We start from the raw sequence: 15,586 nt of genomic DNA, 5'->3' as shown, positions 1-15,586 counted from the left end.
GTTCGATCGGGAACCTACGCCCCCGATTAGATCCAGCGCCCTTAAAACTGTAACACCCGGTTTATAAAAGAACATAAACCGAGCAATCATATACGTGCCAGGATCAAGTCACACGTATATACAACAGAATGAACAGTATATCATAGCACATATCACGTAAAAAGACATAATAAAGCGAATACGAATGTTATTTATTACAATAATGACAAAAATGTCTGATACAGCGGAAGCGAAGTACAAAATACGAATAAAGCTCTCCGAAGCTGAAGCAGGGCGCCACAGGGACGTCGACTGGGAGACGAAGCACCTAGAAGTCCTCGTAGTCCTGGTAGCGCTGAGCGAACTCCCTCGCGTCGGCAGGAACTGAGCAGCAGTAGCGTAGCCAAGAGGAAAAAGTAGAGAAGAGGCAAGGGTTGCGGCAGCCTCTGGCGTGGGGTGTGGGTGCAGGGGGGTCCGCCGAGTGGGTTTAAAGAGGCCGGGCGGAGATTGCGGCGGGGCGCAGCGGGATTAGGATCCCGGCGACCTCGCCGGTGATCTCAGGGGGGGGGGGCCGTTGCGGAGTCGGGAAGGAAGGGGAGAAGAGGGGGCTGACGCGTGGGCCCGGCGTGGCAGAGGGAGTGGCGTGGCGCGGGCGCTCAGCGGAGCTGCTGCGCGAGCGGGGGGGTGCGGGGCTGGGCGCGCAGGCTGACGGGTGGGCCAGGCCGAACGGCTGCTGCGTGGCCGCGCTGGGCTGAGCGTGAGGCGGGCGTGGGAGCAGGCCAGCGCCAGCTGGGCCGAAGGGGAGCGGGACGCGCTGGCGGGGAGAGAGAGAAGGAGGAGGCGGACCGGGAGAGGGCCGTGCGGAGGAGGGGGTGAAGCGGGCCGTCTCGGGTTGGGCTGCGGGGAAAGGAGAGGGAGGAGTGGGCCGGTGCTGGGTAGACTTGGGCCGGGTTTGGGAAAGAGGTTTGGGCTGGGTCTTGGGTTTGGTTTTGGGTTTTGCTTCCTTTCCTAATTTCTAATTCAAACAAGTTTGAATTCAAATTTGAATTTGAATTCAAACCACACTCAAATAAAAGTATGAACCAGCATGAATGCAACAAAAATTTAAACCTATGATAAATTTTAATTAATTAAGGAACAAAAATTAGATTAAATGCCAACTAAACACAATAAACCTTAGAAAATTTACTAAAGCCAATTAAATTTATTAATAAATACTGAAATTAAAAGTTAGGGTGTTACATACCCTACCCCCTTAAAGAAATCTCGTCCCGAGATTTAGCTGGGCTGGCTAGCAAAGAGATCCGGATATGTCTTCTTCAACTCATCTTCTCGCTCCCAAGTAGCCTCAGCTTCACTGTGGTGACTCCACTGAACTCTGCACATCTTGATGCGCTTGTTTCGAGTAACCCTCTCTGATGTCTCCAGAATCTTCACCGGATGCTCAGTATAAGTCAGATCCTCCTGGACATCGACTCCATCCAGGGGTGCCTGCTCCTCGGGTACTCGCAGACATCCCTTCAGCTGAGATATATGGAAGTCATCATGAACTCCTGAGAGACTGAGAGGTAACTCCAGGCGATAAGCAACTTCGCCTTTCCGCTCTAGCACCTTGAATGGCCCCACATACCGAGGTGCTAACTTCCCTTTGACATTAAATCTACGGATTCCTCTTATCGGAGACACCTTCAGATACACATAATCACCGATGCTGAAGGTCAGGTCTCTCCGTTTGCCATCAGCATAGCTCTTCTGCCTGCTCTGTGCAATCCTCAGATTTTCTCGCACAGCCTGAACCATCTGTTCTGCATCATCTATGATCTCAGGGCCAAAGAGCTGCTTCTCACCGATCTGATCCCAATAGAGAGGAGTCCTGCACTTTCTGCCATACAATGCCTCAAAGGGAGACTTCTTCAGACTGGCCTGATAGCTGTTGTTATATGAGAACTCAGCAAATGACAGGCACTTATCCCAACTAGTGCCGTACTGGATGGCACAAGCTCTCAGCATATCCTCCAACACTTGGTTGGTTCTCTCTGTCTGCCCATCTGTCTGAGGGTGATAAGCTGTACTGAAACGCAGCTTCGTATCCAGAGAATCATGGAGCTGCTCCCAGAACCGAGAAGTGAACTGAGACCCTCTGTCAGATATGATCTTCTTCGGTACACCATGCAAGCAGACAATCCGAGAGATGTACAACTCTGCAAGTCTAGCACCGGAGTAAGTAGTGTTCACTGGAATGAAGTGAGCAACCTTCGTCAGACGATCCACTACTACCCAAATGGAGTTGTACCCTTTCTGAGTACGAGGCAATCCAACAATGAAGTCCATAGTGATTTCCTCCCGTTTCCACTCTGGAATCTTCAAAGGCTGCAATAGACCTGCTGGCCTCTGATGCTCAGCCTTGACACGCTGACAGGTGTCACAAATAGCCACGTACTCTGCCACTGAACGCTTCATCCCATACCACCAGAAACGTTCCTTCAGATCATAATACATCTTCGTGCTGCCCGGATGAATAGAGTAAGCTGTATCATGGGCCTCACTCAGAATCAACTTCCGAAGATCCTTCACATCTGGTACACAGATCCGGTTCTTGTACCACAAGGTACCCTGATCATCCTCTCTGAAATGAGGAGCCTTGCCCTTTCTGAGCAACTCACGAATCTCCTGCAGCTTCTCATCATCTTTCTGATGCTGCCTGATCTCTGACTCTAGAGTCGGTACTGCCTCAAATGCTGCACTGGAAGTATGATGCAAGAAGCCCAGACTCAACTGCTCGAACTCCTCGCATAACTCTGGAGGCATCTGGAAAGCCACGGCCATGTTGACATAACTCCTTCTGCTCAGAGCATCTGCTACAACATTGGCCTTGCCCGGATGATAGTGAATCTCCAGATCATAGTCCTTGACCAACTCTAGCCATCTTCTCTGTCGCATGTTCAGCTCATTCTGCGTGAAAATGTACTTGAGGCTCTTGTGATCAGTGTAGATATCACACCGCTGCCCATACAAGTAATGCCTCCAAATCTTCAGAGCATGCACAACTGCGGCTAACTCAAGATCATGAGTAGGATAATTCAGCTCATGCCGACGTAACTGCCGTGAAGCATAAGCTATTACTCTGCCCTCCTGCATCAGAACACACCCAAGACCATCCTTCGAAGCATCACAATACACCGTGAACCTCTTCGTCTGGTCTGGCAGAGTCAAGACTGGCGCCGTAGTCAACCTCTTCTTCAGCTCATCAAAGGCCATCTGACGCTCATCAGTCCATACAAAAGCCACATTCTTCTCTAGCAAAGAAGTCAAAGGCTTCGCGATCTTGGAGAAATTCTCAATGAACCTCCGATAATATCCAGCTAAGCCCAAGAAAGATCTGACTTCCTTCACTGTCTGCGGTGTCTCCCACTCGAGCACATCCTTCACCTTGCTCGGATCAACAGCAATGCCTCCCTGAGAGATAACATGACCGAGGAATGGCACCTCGTCAATCCAGAACTCGCACTTGCTGAACTTGGCATACAACTGATGCTCTCTCAATCTCTGCAACACGAGCCTCAAATGCTCCTCATGCTCTTCTTCTGTCTTGGAGAAGATCAGAATATCATCAATGAAAATCACCACGAAGACATCCAGATAATCCATGAAGACCATGTTCATCAGATGCATGAAGAAAGCCGGGGCATTAGTCAAGCCGAAGGACATGACTGTATACTCATATAGCCCGTACTTGCAGGTGAATGCCGTCTTCGGAATATCCCCAGGACGGATCCTCAGCTGAAAGTAACCCGAACGAAGATCAATCTTCGAGAATATACGAGCACCTCGAAGCAAATCGAAGAGATCCTCAATACGGGGCAGTGGATGCTTGTTCTTGATAGTAACTGCATTCAGCTCCCGATAATCCACACACATCCTCTTCGAGCCATCCTTCTTATCTACCAGCAATAATGGAAAAGCCCAAGGAGAGAAGCTGCGACGGATATAGCCCTTGGCTAGCAACTCATCAATAGTTTTCTTGACCTCTTCATGCTCTATAGGTGCCATGCGGTAGGGCCGCTTTGCAATAGGAGCTGTGCCAGGCAAGAGATCAATACAAAACTCAATGGCGCGTTCAGGCGGCATACCTGGCAGATCATCCGGAAAGACATCCGGGAATTCAGACACCACGCGAATACCGTCCGTGGGTCTAGCCTCCATCTGATGAAGAAATCCCGAAGGCTCTGAAGCACTGACTGTCACCTCTTGGCCATCAGATGCTGTCAGGTGAACTGCTCGATGAGCACAATCAATTCTGACTCCCCACTTGGCAAGAGTATCCATTCCCAAAATCACATCGATACCCTTGGTGTCTAGCACCCTCAGATCAGCACTGAACGTTGCCCCCCTTATGGCAACACTGACTCGGGGGCAAACAATATGGGATCTCAACTCCCCTCCCGGTGAAGAAACTAGCAGACAGTTCTTTAATGCAGTGGTAAAGAAACTATGCTCCTCAACAAATGACTTGGTGATGAAAGAATGAGTAGCACCAGTATCGAAAAGCACTGAAGCTGGATGGGAGTTGACCATGAACGTACCAATAACCACGTTGGGAGCCTCGGCCGCTGACTCGGCCGTCACGTGGTTCACTCTGCCCTGAAGTGGCGCCCTGGGCTGAGCTGGGCGCCCCTGCTGTCCCGCCTGCGCCTTCCGGGGGCAAGTGTTGGCGTAGTGCCCCGGCTGGCCGCAGTGATAGCAGACGCGAGGAGGTGCTGGAGCCTGCTGTCCGGTAGGAGCTGCCGGACGTGGAGCCTGCGGTGCCGGTGGAGCTGGTAGAGCAGTACGAGCCGGAGGTGCCGGTAACCTCGGGCCCTGACCTGCCTGCTGCTGTCGAGGCGGGTACTGCTGCGGTGGCCTCTGCTGGTACTGCTGAGGAGGCCGGTGCTGCTGCTGGTACGGCTGAGGCTGCTGGAGTCGTGGACGAGTGTTGCTGCCGGAAGCAACGGGGACAACCTTCCTCTTCTTGTCCTCCATCTCCAAGTGCTTACGCTCAGTGTTGAGCGCACTGTCAACCAGATGGTTGAAGTCGTCGAAGCGGAGGTTGAGCAGCGCGTACTGGAGGTAGTCCTCAAGACCCTCCATGAAGTGCTCCTGCTTCTTGCGGTCATCCGCAACCTCGGCAGGGGCGTAGCGTGCCAGCTGAAGAAAGCGATCACGATACTCCGTGACCGACATAGTCCCCTGAATTCACAAAGACAGATGGATATCGAAAGATTAACTCAAGATTCATAAGGATAGAACAAGGGCATTAGCTCAAAAGAAACCGCTGAATGATTATACTTAGGATTACCTGCTTCAGTGCAAGGAACTCCTTCTGCTTCATCTTCATAACGCCCGCGGGGACGTTGTGGCTGCGGAAGCGCTCCCTGAACTGGAGCCAGGTGAGAGTCTCGCGGTCGTGAACTGGGTGGGACTCCCACCAGTCCAAAGCTGCCCCTCGCAGCTATCCTGCTGCGTACAAGACGCGCTCACGATCATCGCACTGGGCGATGTCTAGCTGACGCTCCACTGCACGGAGCCAGTCGTCAGCCTGAAGAGGGTCGGACGTGTGAGAGAACGTCGGCGGGTGACCCCTCAGGAACTCAGCATGCCTGTCGCGAGGCTGCGGCGGTGGAGGAGGAGGAGGCTGAGTGTGAGCGTGCTGAAGAGCCTGAACGGTGTTGTTCAGGGTAGCCATCATCTGCATCTGGAGCTGGAAGTACTGCTCCGGAGTCAAAGGCGGAGGCATCGGGATCCCAGTACCCTGGTTGTTCTGACCCTGCTGCTGGCCAGAACCGGAACCGGTGCTCCTGGTGTTCACCATCTGATTTGAACAAAAGATTTCACGAGTAAGGATATTGCAGGAATAAACTCAGATGGATATGATAACTCTTAGCGGAAAAAGACTTAGCCATGATAAAGTAGACAGGATAGAGTTGACTGTTTTACCCCCAACGATCTAACTCATTTTATTAATTAGTTAACTTTAACATCTGAGTGATTTTCTTTAAGCAAATTTAAACTACTAAGCTATGCAATCATTCAAAAATTCAAATCAAGCATGTAGCATAATAACAAGCAGACAATTTTCACGAATTAGCCGAGTTTAGCAAAGGACTCGACTAACACAACGCGTCGCGGAACGTGCTATCGTTTTATTATAAAAAGGTCACCTAGCTATGCTCATGGTGGTCAGATGACTGATTCAGGCCAAAATCTACGAAACTATTCTTCAGAGAGAGAAATCAAGGCAAGAAGGGTAAAAAGTCATAGAAGTCAAGGGGTATAATAGTAAAATAGTTTCAGCAGACAAGGTTTGGTGAGAAGAAGTCCTAAAACTCGACCGGTTCTATCTAGGCTTCGTCCTACAGTCGATATGGCTCTGATACCACTCTGTAACACCCGGTTTATAAAAGAACATAAACCGAGCAATCATATACGTGCCAGGATCAAGTCACACGTATATACAACAGAATGAACAGTATATCATAGCACATATCACGTAAAAAGACATAATAAAGCGAATACGAATGTTATTTATTACAATAATGACAAAAATGTCTGATACAGCGGAAGCGAAGTACAAAATACGAATAAAGCTCTCCGAAGCTGAAGCAGGGCGCCACAGGGACGTCGACTGGGAGACGAAGCACCTAGAAGTCCTCGTAGTCCTGGTAGCGCTGAGCGAACTCCCTCGCGTCGGCAGGAACTGAGCAGCAGTAGCGTAGCCAAGAGGAAAAAGTAGAGAAGAGGCAAGGGTTGCGGCAGCCTCTGGCGTGGGGTGTGGGTGCAGGGGGGTCCGCCGAGTGGGTTTAAAGAGGCCGGGCGGAGATTGCGGCGGGGCGCAGCGGGATTAGGATCCCGGCGACCTCGCCGGTGATCTCGGGGGGGGCCGTTGCGGAGTCGGGAAGGAAGGGGAGAAGAGGGGGCTGACGCGTGGGCCCGGCGTGGCAGAGGGAGTGGCGTGGCGCGGGCGCTCAGCGGAGCTGCTGCGCGAGCGGGGGAGTGCGGGGCTGGGCGCGCAGGCTGACGGGTGGGCCAGGCCGAACGGCTGCTGCGTGGCCGCGCTGGGCTGAGCGTGAGGCGGGCGTGGGAGCAGGCCAGCGCCAGCTGGGCCGAAGGGGAGCGGGACGCACTGGCGGGGAGAGAGAGAAGGAGGAGGCGGACCGGGAGAGGGCCGTGCGGAGGAGGGGGTGAAGCGGGCCGTCTCGGGTTGGGCTGCGGGGAAAGGAGAGGGAGGAGTGGGCCGGTGCTGGGTAGACTTGGGCCGGGTTTGGGAAAGAGGTTTGGGCTGGGTCTTGGGTTTGGTTTTGGGTTTTGCTTCCTTTCCTAATTTCTAATTCAAACAAGTTTGAATTCAAATTTGAATTTGAATTCAAACCACACTCAAATAAAAGTATGAACCAGCATGAATGCAACAAAAATTTAAACCTATGATAAATTTTAATTAATTAAGGAACAAAAATTAGATTAAATGCCAACTAAACACAATAAACCTTAGAAAATTTACTAAAGCCAATTAAATTTATTAATAAATACTGAAATTAAAAGTTAGGGTGTTACAAAAACCCAGGCCATCAGATCCGGATCCAACGGCTGAGATCCAACCGTACCCCTTCGGCCTGACCCTTTTGCTAAAGAGCCCTCGCCTTTCTTGCAAATCAACCCGCAGTCCACTCCTTTTGAAAAATAATTACGGTTTGGCCCTGTTTTATTCATTTAAGCCCCTGAGTTCTCCCAAATTAGCACCCGCAGTCCAGGCCTTGTGTTTTTGCACGTCAGCCCTTAGATTTAATGTTTATTTACGTTTCAGTCCCTGGTTTTAGCAGAAAGCCCCCTGGAACTTCAGTTTTCTTACAAATAAGCCCCTGAACCTTGTTTTTGGCCTAGTTTATGCGTTTTAGCTCCGTTTTTAGCGTTCTTTATGTCCACGCGATCGTTGTAACGCGTAGAACAGTATTAGAGTAGTTTAGTGTGCTGTTTTTATGTATTGATGTATTGTTTCTTAGTTTTTGTTAGTGTTTGCTTGTATGCTTATTTCCTGTGCATTGTTTTGGCCATGTGTTCGTGAGTAGACGCTGATCCAGTTGAGGAGCCCCAGTACCAGTACCCGGAGCAGCCGTCTTCCGAGCACTTTGAGCAGCAGCAGGAGCAGTACGAGGAAGGCAAGTGTAACATGAACAACCCATCACTTTTAAATACAATTTCATACTGCATTTTAATATTGTATGCCTATAAGGATTTCCTTGCCACTTTATATCCTTTATATATGCCTTTGGGTTGCATTTTGGTTAGTTGTGCTAGGTTGCTGCGCTATAACACACTCTGGTCCTTTTTAATTAAATTGATTAATGTTTTACTTGAACTTAATTCTGAGAGTGGCACTCTGTGTGGCTTGAGTGGCTCACTTCTCGTTAAAAGATGTTTTTTTAGAAACATGGTTTAGGGGGCCAGCACGGTGCTTACTGCCTGGTTGGCCACTCTCCATAAGGACCGGTTCATAGAGCGACAACCTGGGACAACAGCGCTACCACAAGGCTAGAATGGGATAGACTTGGCGTAATAACTAGATCTTTTTGGTTTGGAGTAACTTACCTGCGGGGCAAGAGTAGTAAGCTTCAATGGTCCCTGCTCCTCCGGCTTGGTCTGTGCTTGGATTGCGCTCCTGTGCTTGTACCCCCGGAGGTGGGCCCCATCGTCGCCGACCTAACTCTCGCGGTTACGCCTTACCAACGAGATTCTTTTTAAAGGCCTCGTAGTGAGTCGCTAGTCATCTCACCTAAGGAAGTGTGATGAACAACTGGCGTAGCTCACGACTTGTGGGTAAAGATGTGCAACCTCTGCAGAGTGTAAAACTGGTATACTAGCCGTGCTCACGGTTATGAGCGGCCCAGATCCTCCTTTTGATTAGTGAAGTTATCTCCTTCCGACGAGGGAGGTGCTTCTCGGGGTTACCTTGGTGGCTTGGTTTCGGTTTGGTTCTCAGTAGTAGTATGATTAAATCTGATTAATTACTATGTAACTGGGTTAATGGTAATTCATCAACTCGTAGTAAATAGTTTTAATAAAATTTTGCCAACACTTAAAAGCTAATGCAGTTGAGTCAGCCAACCTTAGAGCCTCATAGTTTGTGTTATACTTGTTGAGTACAAGTTGTGTACTCACTCTTGCCTCTTCTCTACTTTTTCCTCTTGGCTACGCTACTGCTGCTCAGTTCCTGCCGACACGAGGGAGTTCGTCCAGCGCTACCAGGACTACGAGGACATCTAGGTGCTTCGTCTCCCAGTCGACGTCCCTGTGGCGCCCTGCTTCAGCTTCGGAGAGCTTTATCGTATTTTGTACTTGGCTTCCGCTGTATCAGACATTTTGTCGTTATTGTAATAAATAACATTCGTAATCGCTTTATTATATCTTTTTACGTGATATGTGCTATGATATACTGTTCATTCTGTTGTATATACGTGTGACTTGATCCTGGCACGTATATGATTGCTCGGTTTATGTTCTTTTATAAACCGGGTGTTACATGACCCCCAGATCTATCCTTTATTTATGTATAGGTCCCTAGTTTTTGCGCAGAAGCCCTTGGAATCCCTGTTTCCTTGCAGTTTAGCCCCTGGACCTTGTTTTAGCCCTAGATTTCGCGTTCTAGCTCCGGTTTGGGCGTTCTTTATGTCCACGCGATTGTTGTACAATGTAGAATAGTTCTAGCTTAGTTTTGTTCACTGTTTTTATGTATTGTTGTACTGTTTCTTAGTGTATGCTATTGTTTGCATGTGTGTTTATGATGTGTATTGTTTTTGGCCATGTGTTCGTGAGTAGACGTTGAGCTACCGGAGGAGCCTCAGTAGCAGTACCCGGAGCATCCATCTTCAGATCAGTTTGAGCAGCAGCAGGAGCAGTTTGAGGAAGGCAAGTATAACATGAACAACACCTATCACTTTAAATACAATTTCATACTGCATTTTAATATTGTATGCCTATAAGGACTTTCCTAAACACTTTATATCCTTTATATATCCCTTGGGTTGCATTTTGGTTAGTTGTGCTAGGTTGCTGCGCTATAACACACTTGGTCCTTTTTAATTAATTTGATTAATGGTATATGCAACTTAATTCTGGGAGTGGCCCGTTTGAGTGGCTCACGTCTCGTTAAAATATGTTTTGTTAGAAACATGGTTTAGGGGGCCAGCACGGTGCTTACTGCTGGGTTGGCCACTCTCCATAAGGACCGGTTCATAGAGCGACAACCTGGGACAACGCTTGCTACCACAAGACTGGAATGGGACGGTCTTGGCTTACTAATTAGGTCATTTTGGTTCGGGAGTAACTTACCGACGGGGTGTTGTCGGTCGAAACCCATCGGCGAGCAGCGACAGGCAACACGAAGAGCCGGGAGGTCGCCGGGGCACTGGCAGGCACTGCTCCCTCATCGACGGCCCGCAATTCCGTCACGCGCCCGGAGATTCCGTAGAAAGCCGGGCGTGCCACCTGACCTATACCCGATCAGGAGGGTGCGAACGTGCTCCGAACAGTTTCCTGCGTACAAAGACACGTGTAAACATAAGTCCGAGCCGTGGTTGGCTCCCCGGAATGACTCTTGCATCGGCTTTAAAGAGCCGATCGAGTCCGGGTGTCAGATTGGATCTGTTTGCATCCAGATGTCATTGAATGAAGCAAATAACTGTAAAGCTGCTTCAATTAAATCTAACTAATCTAATCCACGATGGTAAAAGCCTCGCTGTTAGATCGGAACATCCTACACATGATTGGGCCTAATAAACGTAGCAGATCGCTAAACCATAACCCAAAACAGAGGCCTAAGAACTAGCAAGAGCCGATTCCCGGAACAATCCCTATCAAGGCTAAGATAAAGCATCTAGTACGCCACCGGATCATCCAACCCGTTTGCAAGGCCTAATCTAACAGATATTATGCCAACTCTTAAGGATAAGAGCAAACCATAACAGATTAGATCTACTAGATATAAAAGAAGCAGGGTGTTGCCTTTACGCAGCTAACTCTATGCGACGAGAGCTAGTATAAGATGATAACATGATCGCATAAAGACAACATGATATTCGTAGATGATAAGCAACAAAGCACAACAGATCTACTAAAAGCCATGCTACGAACATCAAGATAGCTAGCATTACTCGCCATCAAAAATGCTTCAGTACGAGTAATACCAAGGTAAAAGCAAGAACAATACTGCCCTGATCGCAAGAAGCGATTAGGGTAGCATGGCGCTTACTTGAATGAAACCCTAGGATTAGGGGTGGCGATGCGCCGAGAGTTTTTGTTTGCGAGACGTGATGACGCTCTCCCCTCATGAATAGCATAGGGTACATATTTATAGTCCAGAGACTTGGGAAACAATCTAAACTAATCTTGTCCCGATCGGACTCTATCTCTAATCTTAAACTAAATCTAAAGATACATGGCCCATGTGGCCCAGATGCTCACGCAGGAGCCGATTTACAAGCCTTCTTAACCTTCTGCTTTAAGCTCATCTTGCTTTCGGCCCATAAATTAATCCTGTTAATTTATGGCGACAACACATGCCCCCTGGTTTTGGCAATGATAGTTCCAAAACCACTCCGTCGCTTCATCTTCCTGTTAATGCTCATTAATCACACTGCAACCACCAAGGAAGACGCAACATCTCTGCAACTGGCTCCTCGTAGAATGTGAAACTGCCGATCCGTCTTCTATCTTTTCACTATTTAATCTCACCCCGAATCAGCTCTTCTTCACGGCAAAACACCTTCTTCCTCCTAAAGCCAATAGCGCAGAAAACCCCAATCCCCTAGCAATGGCGATCTCTTCCTCCTCCGATTCCAACTCCTTCGAAGACTCTTCTTCTTCCTCTTCTCCCTCTTCCTCTTCTTCCCTTTCCGCCTCCTCCATTGATCCTATCTCAGAGACCCGAGAGCCGACCCCCGAATGGGACCCAACAGCAGCCTACGAGGCACTGGCTCCTCTGCACTGGGATGCAGAGGAGTTCGACTTCGGGGTCGTCTCCGAGGAGGACGAGCCCGAAACTAAAGGAGAAGACCTCCGGCTCCTATTCCAGGATGAGTCGGAGAGCGGCGAGGAAGAAGACCCCTCTACGGACGGAGTCGATGTTGACACTTCTTAAAGCGCCAATTTACGTACCGCAAGCGCACGGATCGTGTAGCTTTTCCCTTAGAGTATTCCCCCAAGGTTTATCAATCCACGGAACAAGTGTATTACTATGCTTAACTAAGCACTAATGATATTGGTAAAAGATCTATATTGGGTGAGTGAGTATGAAATAGATCTAATCTAACCAATCTAATCTAATCTAGACTAGTGAGCAATGATAGATGTGTGCACAAGATATGAAGAGCATTTGTCCATAGGGTCTAGGATCACTAGAGATGTAATCGCCAAGCAACAAAGAACAGATCTAATCTACCAAAGCTGTGTTCCAAGATCAAAACCTTTCCCTCCCGCATACTGTCACTACACGAGGATAATCGGTAACGAATCAACAAGAACACGATAGTTGATGTAATCTAAGTAAACCATGCAAGAGCAAAGCAAACCCAAAGCCAAGTCGCGAACTATTAGGCATCAAAGCATCATCAACAAGAATCATGATAGATCAATCTCATAAAGGATTCGGCAATTACAACTCAAGATCTCCTCACAACCCCATGAACAAACGAGGACTTTACCCCATGAAGCTAAGCGAAGCGTAGTCGATCATGGTGATGAAATCTCCGGCAAGGGATGGATCCCTTGCTGTCCTCCAACTTGCAGCGGCGCCGAGGGGCGATGAGGCCTCCGGTGTCGCCTTTCTCTTGTGTCTAACTCGAATGTATCTCTGGATGCTCTTTCTATGTGATCTCTGCGATCCCTCTGCGGTGCCTCCTGGGGTCCTCCTCTTTGACGGCGGCTTCGGGGTATTTATAGACAGATATGGTCGGTGGTTTTGGTAAAACATAGATTACGGTTGACGCATACTTCGTGCTGAAGAAAATCGAGATCAAATGGACTCCGAAAAGGGCTAGGCCGGCCGGCCCAAGGACTCCAGGCCGGCCGGCCTGGGCCTTTTCTGGCTCCTTTCGGTCCCATCTTTTGCGTGTTGAATCTTCCTTTTATTCCTCATCTTAGCCCAGTTGTAACCATGCGTCAAAACATCTCCGAAAATGTCCAAATTCCTGTCAAAATGCAACATTCTCCAAAATCCAGGACAAAATCGAAAATGGTCAAGTTCGGGTGCCAAGTGGTGGGTTAGTACATGAATCATCCCGAAGAATTTACCAAAACAACTCCTAATCATATAGTAAAATGGGTACTTAAGGAGCGCCAACTTTCCCCCCATGCTTAGCTTTTGCTCGTCCTCGAGCAAATCAAATCATCTAATCCTTCCATGGGTTGCTCAAGAGTTCTCGAACTGCAAAATTTTCTTATGCATACAAGTCTAACAATATTTCTTCAAACAAAGGTCAGAGGAGCAGCGAGGATAATCATATCATGGGCGTTTAAAAACTCATCCAATATTACTCCACAACTCTTACCTTTAGCCAGAAACTTGAATATCGACAACACTTGCTTTTCTTGCCATCCTTGGAGGTTTTTCTCTCTTTTTTTTTAAGAAACAAAATACCCTGCAACAAAGGTTAGACCAAAAATTCTTGCACAAGTCCTTTCATGTCTCTCAATATAAGTGGCTATCCTATTTTTATTTGCAAGCTCTCATCTCCCGAAAGTCTCTCAAGTATAAAGCGGGGCTATAGGTGAGGCTTAGCAAAGTATATACATATATTGTCAAATTAAGAAAACCTTCTAATGATTGCTTACCTTCCGAGCCAATGATCATGAGAGTTTCTCCATAATGTAAAGGGTTCAAGGGTAAGAAGATTTAGAATGGTGGACATGTGCAAAGGTATACAAAAAGATTGACTTCAAGGCACAAGCATCGTCCTCGTTGTCGAATTGCACATGGTTGGAATTGAGGATATTGTTCTCAAACAACAAGGTGATATCTCTTTGCACTTCTCTAACCATAGAATCCCTTCATTTATTTTTTTCTTCTCTTCTCATACATTTTTTTTATTTTCTCTTTCTTCTTCTCTTTTTTTTTCTCTCTCGAATTTTCTCTCTCTGTTCCGACCCTTTTCATAGGACACTTTCTATAAAACATAGATAGGCAAATCTCCAAAGTGTCTCCCTGAATTTTTGGAGCCCGAACCGAGACCAGAGAGGCCTAGGCCGGCCGGCTCAAGAGGTGTAGGCCGGCCGGCCTGGGGCTTTCCCAGGTCGGATTCAGTCCATCTTTTGAATACTCCTTCTTTTCTTCATCCCAAAGTTATGTTTTATACAAATCATGCGCAGAAACAGAACGTATCCTCACAATTGGGTTGTGGTCAAGGAAGATGATAATAAACAAGATAACCTCGGGTTCGGGTTTTGGAATCCGGTAGATTTCATGAGTTGTTCCAATAAGGAATTCTCATTACCGAATATTGACGTGGCTAGCAATTCAGAGATGAAAAATACGGACATGATCATTGCTCGAAATTAAAACTCCAAAGAGAAAGAAATCCTAACTCAACTCAATGTACATCCAATACTTATGGTGGGACGAATAAAGCTTTTGGATGATAGGATTTTTACTCTCAACTTGTCAAGAACTTGATCAACCTTATGCTTGTAGGGGTTTTATTATTTTTATGAAATTAAAGTCCTCCAAATCATGCCTTACTCGCAAGCGTAATCAAAACCAAGCGCTAGATCAAAGCTCAAGTGTGGGTATTAACATGGACAAATAATCTACTAAGCTCCACAAATACGAAATAATTTTCATGACAACGCTCGTGAACAATTGCTTTAAAGAAAATAAAGTAAAATTGAATGCATAAATAAAATTGCACGATCCAATAAAAAAACAAAGACTCTTTTTATTTTGTTTTCATGACTCAACACTAATTTAAGACTCACTCTCACACATGCGAAAAATAAAGCACACAACACTAAACTATGACTCTCACACATGCGAAAAATAAAGCACACTCACACGACGAACTTTCTAGTAAACAAAGATCAACAAAATTGAATCTATGAGTCGTCACACCTTCCCCCCATGCTTAGATTATGTGGCGTCCTCGTCGCAATGATATAAAAGACGGGTGTGACACTCGTCGGCGTTCTCAACGGCACCTCGGGCAATTGCATCTTGGACGCCCTCCTCCTTGCTTGAGTAGATCTCCGACCATCCCGAATAACTTCCTTATGTTGCGAACAAGGAAGTTGTAATCTCTTTCGGCCAAGCTCTCGATGTCGTCCATCCTTCGATTCATTGCCACGATTCTATCGTGACACCTATCGATGGTGGCGCGGAGATCCGCGATTTCATTGCGGCACTTGAAACAGCACCCGGAGTGATGCCCGCTGCGGTTAGGGCTGTCATCCTCGGCCTCGTCGTCGTCCTTCTTCTTCTTGTTGCCGCTGTCACCTTCGGAGGGGTCGTCTTCCTCCCTTTTCTCCTCTTCGGCCCACCCCGGCCAATCATCATCGTAGTCACGACCGGTGGCACCCCATGAACCAGGGC

Source organism: Panicum virgatum, chromosome 6N, assembly GCF_016808335.1.
Source record: "Panicum virgatum strain AP13 chromosome 6N, P.virgatum_v5, whole genome shotgun sequence".
Lineage (NCBI taxonomy): Eukaryota > Viridiplantae > Streptophyta > Magnoliopsida > Poales > Poaceae > Panicum > Panicum virgatum.
The sequence above is the reverse complement of the archived record's forward strand: the minus strand, read 5'-3'. Positions refer to the sequence as shown.